Below are 6,964 nucleotides of genomic sequence, written 5' to 3'. Positions count from 1 at the left end.
TTCCCTTCATAGTGCCCTACATTTGACTAGAGCCCTATTCCCTTCATAGTGCCCTACATTTGACCAGAGCCCTATTCCCTTCATAGTGCCCTACATTTGACCAGAGCCCTATTCCCTTCATAGTGCCCTACATTTGACCAGAGCCCTATTCCCTTCATAGTGCCCTACATTTGACTAGAGCCCTATTCCCTTCATAGTGCCCTACATTTGACCAGAGCCCTATTCCCTTCATAGTGCCCTACATTTGACCAGAGCCCTATTCCCTTCATAGTGCCCTACATTTGACTAGAGCCCTATTCCCTTCATAGTGCCCTACATTTGACCAGAGCCCTATTCCCTTCATAGTGCCCTACATTTGACCAGAGCCCTATTCCCTTCATAGTGCACTACTTATATATTGCACTACTATGGGTCCCGGTCAAAAGTAGCGCACTATATCGGGAATAGGGTGCCATTTGGGATGCAGGTGGTGACTGTCCGACAGCTATATGTTGCGTCAGGGTTTTGTTGTGTAATGTCCAATAAGGTTTTCTCTCTACACTGTATTTGTCCACCACTAACGAGATGTTGGAACCTGATTGGAGAGAGACGGTATTATGAGAATGTCATGTGTTATGGTGTAGTCCATGTTGAAATGACGGGTAATTGATGGGTGATGTGATATACCACATCTCTTCAATGATTGGCGCTTTATTCAACAAGTTAACGTGATCTACTGTATAAAGACATGTGCACATTATGATCATTTGAAAGGATATCGTTGATAATGTTTCATATTAAATGTCAATGGTTACTGTCCTACAATTATGCCAGAACAAATATTATAATAAAATGTACATTATACTGAGGACAACATTGTATTTCCTAAGTGTGTTTTTGACATTTTCTCTGTGAAACGGACCATTATATTTCCCTGTAGCAGCAATGGTACACTTCAGGCTGGTTTCCCGGACACAGATTAAGCCATTGAGCATGCTTGTAAATCCAAGAGTGTCCTTAATCTGTATCCGGGAAACCGACCCACAATCTCAGAAATGTAGGCTAATCTTTTCTGCTGACAATGTCTTCTTCAATTTGACCACCGGGGGGAGTCTATGCTCCAATTACATTTTATCAATAGCATAGAATGTCCGGTTGTCATTGCAAAGGTGGTGTGCCGTTCAGATCTATGATTGAAAGAGAAATGGAGAACCTGAGCTAGTCGATTCAGCTTTTGTTTGTATTCTCAATCAAATGTATTTATAAAGCCCTTTTTACATCAGCTGATGTCACAACGTGCTATACAGAAACCCAGCCTAAAGCCCCAAACAGAAAGCAATGCAGATGTAGAAGCAAGGTGGCTAGGGAAAACGTTGGTTCCTGTGACTAAATCATCACATATTGGAGTGTTGCGATTCAGAATGAAATCACGCAATGATGTCCTCATTCACCACGCACACACCAGTCCCATAATAGGAATCTGTCATCACTCAGGGCCGTGGATTTATGCCGCCTTCAAAACAACTGGGAACTCAGAATTCTCCGACTTCCGACCTCAGTGCGTTCAAACCAACCGGGTTCAGAAAACAAACGAGCTCCGACTGGGTAAAAATCATTCTAGAGCTCCGACTTTCTGACGTCATGATTTGACCTCGTCTATTTTCCGAGTTCCCAGTTGTTTTGAACGCGGCATTAGAAGTATCTTTCACTTTGAGCTGTCAGACTTTCATGTGCTCATTACAATCTGATGTGGATGGTCGGGGGAATTTGTCATGCTCAGTGAGGTAATGTTTTGCATCCTGGTGGAAGCTATGGTGCTTTTGTTTTGTCCTGTAGCCTAAGGTTTTTATGTGCCAAGGATAAGGAAAAATGCAGCCTATACACAAACGCATTGTTTTGAATGTCCACTGACATCCCAACAGTTAAATATGCAATAAAATATGTTTTATTCAAATGAGCTTTCAAATTCTGCTACTTGCTTTAATGTCAAAAGAGTATGAATTTGCTTAGAAACATATTTATTTCTAGAATCTTTAACCTGACCATATGTTTGAATATCTGCAGTAGTTTGAGCTCATCATCAGGGTTTTCAGCTTCAAGTTCCAGCGTGTACAGTAAAAGCAGCAGTGGCACAGTGGAACAGAATAATACAATATTAGAAAGAAAAAAGTGTCATTGCAGTGACACTTCCGCTTCACGTTATTTTCTCTCAGGCCCCGCCCCGTGTGTCGTCCAATCAGAGAGCTCGTTTAGAAGCGCTTCAAGAGAACATTATTATTATGGTTGAGAGATCGACGGCACTGGGAATCAGACCAAGAAACGGATCGAAATCCACGGTAGATTTACCGTCGATAGACCATCTGCAGTTATTGTAACGATCGATTATTTTATTGTGACTGTTTTGACCGAGAAGCCAACACAATTCCTACATCATCCGATACTGCTTTGCAAAGACAGGTAAACCGTTGGATATCCGGCTTATTCGGCCATTATAGCAATCGTCCAGGCAGAAATCCCCCCCGTAATGAATTTACGGTTGTATTCTGAGCGAGCTCTTCCATTATTAACACTACAGTGTCTGATGGAAAGTGCAATCAAGCTCGTTTTATTTTGATGATCTGTCTTGCAACAATTAATATTTTCGCTGTTTATGTCAGTCAGCTTAATTCACCAGCTCTATTTGTCAAGTGGAGAGGAGCGGGCAGCTGAGGGCATGGCTTATCGCCACACAAGGTGCTTTAGTAGCGGCCGTCTGCTACAGCAACATTGGATCCTATGAACACCCCGTAGGATCGGTATTAATAATAGGGCTACAATGTAGCTAGTGTTGATTAATTGTAGCCGACCATATTCAGAATAATATATTGCAATGAGGTGGTGCTGAAAGAGTGCGATAGAAAAATTAACAAGAGGGGGAATGGCTGACTATAGTTGAAGGTTTTCCCTTTGACTTGGATGAACTATAAACTATAACGAATAGGCTGTTCTTAAACGACTTCCTTCTCTCCCTGACAGTGACAGCTGTGGTCTTTTTGCATGCAGCAATAGGTTCCCATCGCCGCTAGGACGAGCCTGCATCGACTGAGACATTGTGATAGGCTGGCTATAGGAGAAGGAACCGGCTGCATGCACCTCCTCCACCGTCAGCAGCGAGGACGGTACCGTTCAGTGCCTGTATCACCCGTTAACGGGATGACGAAGTGAACCAAGCCTCCTCACGCACCGAACGCTGGATTCCGCATGAGGACTGAATGAGTGGAAAGAGAGGGAGACAAGAGGTGATGGCGATGCTGATCTAGTGAGGAGAAGGGAAAGCCTATTCCTTTTCCCGATTGATTTATCAGGACCTTAACAGCCGACACGGGATCTCTACCGAGGTTTCAACAACCAATTAATCCCCTCGCACGACGGAGGACATTTGCCATTCCGAGGCGATGGGAACCGCGCGTGGATGCCGGACTGCGGTTTAAACGTGCACGTGTCTCTCTGTGAAAGCGCCGCTGTGATGGAGCACGACGAAAGTAGCGATGCGGAGGTTGCTGCCGAGCCCCTGCTGCACGGTATTCACGCGCCCAATCGGATCAGGCCCTCGTCGTACCGGGCACTGCGGAGTGCCGTTTCCAGCCTGGCGCGCATCGATGACTTCGTATGTGAGAAGATCGGGTCAGGGTTCTTTTCAGAGGTCTTCAAGGTGAGTCTTCAATGCAACTTATTATTTTATTTATTTATTTTATTTATTTTACCTTTATTTAACCAGGTAGGCAAGTTGAGAACAAGTTCTCATTTACAATTGCGACCTGGCCAAGATAAAGCAAAGCAGTTCGACAGATAAAACGACACAGAGTTACACATGGAGTAAAAACAAACATACAGTCAATAATGCAGTATAAACAAGTCTATATACAATGTGAGCAAATGAGGTGAGAAGGGAGGTAAAGGCAAAAAAGGCCATGATGGCAAAGTAAATACAATATAGCAAGTAAAATACTGGAATGGTAGTTTTGCAATGGAAGAATGTGCAAAGTAGAAATAAAAATAATGGGGTGCAAAGGAGCAAAATAAATAAATAAATAAAAATTAAATACAGTTGGGAAAGAGGTAGTTGTTTGGGCTAAATTATAGGTGGGCTATGTACAGGTGCAGTAATCTGTGAGCTGCTCTGACAGTTGGTGCTTAAAGCTAGTGAGGGAGATAAGTGTTTCCAGTTTCAGAGATTTTTGTAGTTCGTTCCAGTCATTGGCAGCAGAGAACTGGAAGGAGAGGCGGCCAAAGAAAGAATTGGTTTTGGGGGTGACTAGAGAGATATACCTGCTGGAGCGTGTGCTACAGGTGGGAGATCCTATGGTGACCAGCGAGCTGAGATAAGGGGGGACTTTACCTAGCAGGGTCTTGTAGATGACATGGAGCCAGTGGGTTTGGCGACGAGTATGAAGCGAGGGCCAGCCAACGAGAGCGTACAGGTCGCAATGGTGGGTAGTATATGGGGCTTTGGTGATAAAACGGATTGCACTGTGATAGACTGCATCCAATTTGTTGAGTAGGGTATTGGAGGCTATTTTGTAAATGACATCGCCAAAGTCGAGGATTGGTAGGATGGTCAGTTTTACAAGGGTATGTTTGGCAGCATGAGTGAAGGATGCTTTGTTGCGAAATAGGAAGCCAATTCTAGATTTAACTTTGGATTGGAGATGTTTGATATGGGTCTGGAAGGAGAGTTTACAGTCTAACCAGACACCTAAGTATTTGTAGTTGTCCACGTATTCTAAGTCAGAGCCGTCCAGAGTAGTGATGTTGGACAGGCGGGTAGGTGCAGGTAGCGATCGGTTGAAGAGCATGCATTTAGTTTTACTTGTATTTAAGAGCAATTGGAGGCCACGGAAGGAGAGTTGTATGGCATTGAAGCTTGCCTGGAGGGTTGTTAACACAGTGTCCAAAGAAGGGCCGGAAGTATACAGAATGGTGTCGTCTGCGTAGAGGTGGATCAGGGACTCACCAGCAGCAAGAGCGACCTCATTGATGTATACAGAGAAGAGAGTCGGTCCAAGAATTGAACCCTGTGGCACCCCCATAGAGACTGCCAGAGGTCCGGACAGCAGACCCTCCGATTTGACACACTGAACTCTATCAGAGAAGTAGTTGGTGAACCAGGCGAGGCAATCATTTGAGAAACCAAGGCTGTCGAGTCTGCCGATGAGGATATGGTGATTGACAGAGTCGAAAGCCTTGGCCAGATCAATGAATACGGCTGCACAGTAATGTTTCTTATCGATGGCGGTTAAGATATCGTTTAGGACCTTGAGCGTGGCTGAGGTGCACCCATGACCAGCTCTGAAACCGGATTGCATAGCAGAGAAGGTATGGTGAGATTCGAAATGGTCGGTAATCTGTTTGTTGACTTGGCTTTCGAAGACCTTAGAAAGGCACGGTAGGATAGATATAGGTCTGTAGCAGTTTGGGTCAAGAGTGTCCCCCCCTTTGAAGAGGGGGATGACCGCAGCTGCTTTCCAATCTTTGGGAATCTCAGACGACACGAAAGAGAGGTTGAACAGGCTAGTAATAGGGGTGGCAACAATTTCGGCAGATAATTTTAGAAAGAAAGGGTCCAGATTGTCTAGCCCGGCTGATTTGTAGGGGTCCAGATTTTGCAGCTCTTTCAGAACATCAGCTGAATGGATTTGGGAGAAGGAGAAATGGGGAAGGCTTGGGCGAGTTGCTGTTGGGGGTGCAGTGCTGTTGTCCGGGGTAGGAGTAGCCAGGTGGAAAGCATGGCCAGCCGTAGAAAAATGCTTATTGAAATTCTCAATTATGGTGGATTTATCAGTGGTGACAGTGTTTCCTATCTTCAGTGCAGTGGGCAGCTGGGAGGAGGTGTTCTTATTCTCCATGGACTTTACAGTGTCCCAGAACTTTTTTGAGTTAGTGTTGCAGGAAGCAAATTTCTGCTTGAAAAAGCTAGCCTTGGCTTTTCTAACTGCCTGTGTATAATGATTTCTAGCTTCCCTGAACAGCTGCATATCACGGGGGCTGTTCGATGCTAATGCAGAACGCCATAGGATGTTTTTGTGTTGGTTAAGGGCAGTCAGGTCTGGGGAGAACCAAGGGCTATATCTGTTCCTGGTTCTAAATTTCTTAAATGGGGCATGTTTATTTAAGATGGTTAGGAAGGCATTTAAAAAAAAAAATAACAAACCTATTCATTAATTACTGTATAATATTATATTGAAATGCTTAAAAAACTATGTATAGCCTCCTTGTATATATATGCAGCATACTACTACTTCTGCAATGACCCATGAGGGCTGAACCTTGATAGCACAGGAAGTAATAGTGTGCCCACCCTTTGACCAAGGGCATCACCTCCTCAAGTCCAGCTTGCTACACAAGGTTCATCATAATTTACAGGTCTATAGGTCACACACAGGAAAATATGTGTAGGACTGTTGACGGCAGACATCACAACCTTGTTATTCTCAGTATAGATGACAGACCACCCTATGACTCCCCTGAGAGACACATCTCATTAGTACAGCTGCTAGGATCTAGCTAGCCCAGGCTCATGACTCTCCGTTTCATTACATTACACATAAGTCATTGGAGGAAGGCGTCTTCTGTAGGGGAGTTTTGTTAAGAGCCGCGCCGCCTCGGTCTGAACATTAAAGAACTCGAGTATAGAGAATCATTGTACCATCTAAGCCGCTGTGAAATATATTTTCAATAACCACAATATTGTATATTCAAGCTGTTTTGAAGTTGGTGTTCAAAACCGAAAGTAAAGATGCAAAAGGAAACTTAAAACGGGAAGCATAGAAATAGCAACATAGAACAGATCTACTGCTTTTTAGACTTGCGCTCAATGCCATGACAGATCTATAACTCACATTTCTATGCTAAAGAAAGTAAATTTTATACGTTAGGGTTCCCAGACGGACATGTCTCCATGGTACAGCGGCTTGTTTAACCGGAAACAGACGGAAGACTGAGTGCA

General features: G+C 44.1%; 1 pseudogene; it reads left to right on the top strand.

Moving 5' to 3' along the window:
* The first annotated feature begins 2,240 nt into the window (after positions 1-2,240).
* On the top strand, positions 2,241-3,670 carry LOC116367492 (dual specificity testis-specific protein kinase 2 pseudogene; annotated as a pseudogene).
* The last annotated feature ends 3,294 nt before the right edge of the window (positions 3,671-6,964 follow it).

The sequence above is a fragment of the Oncorhynchus kisutch genome, unplaced genomic scaffold, assembly GCF_002021735.2.
Source record: "Oncorhynchus kisutch isolate 150728-3 unplaced genomic scaffold, Okis_V2 scaffold1697, whole genome shotgun sequence".
NCBI lineage: Eukaryota > Metazoa > Chordata > Actinopteri > Salmoniformes > Salmonidae > Oncorhynchus > Oncorhynchus kisutch.
The sequence above is the reverse complement of the archived record's forward strand: the minus strand, read 5'-3'. Positions and strand labels throughout refer to the sequence as shown.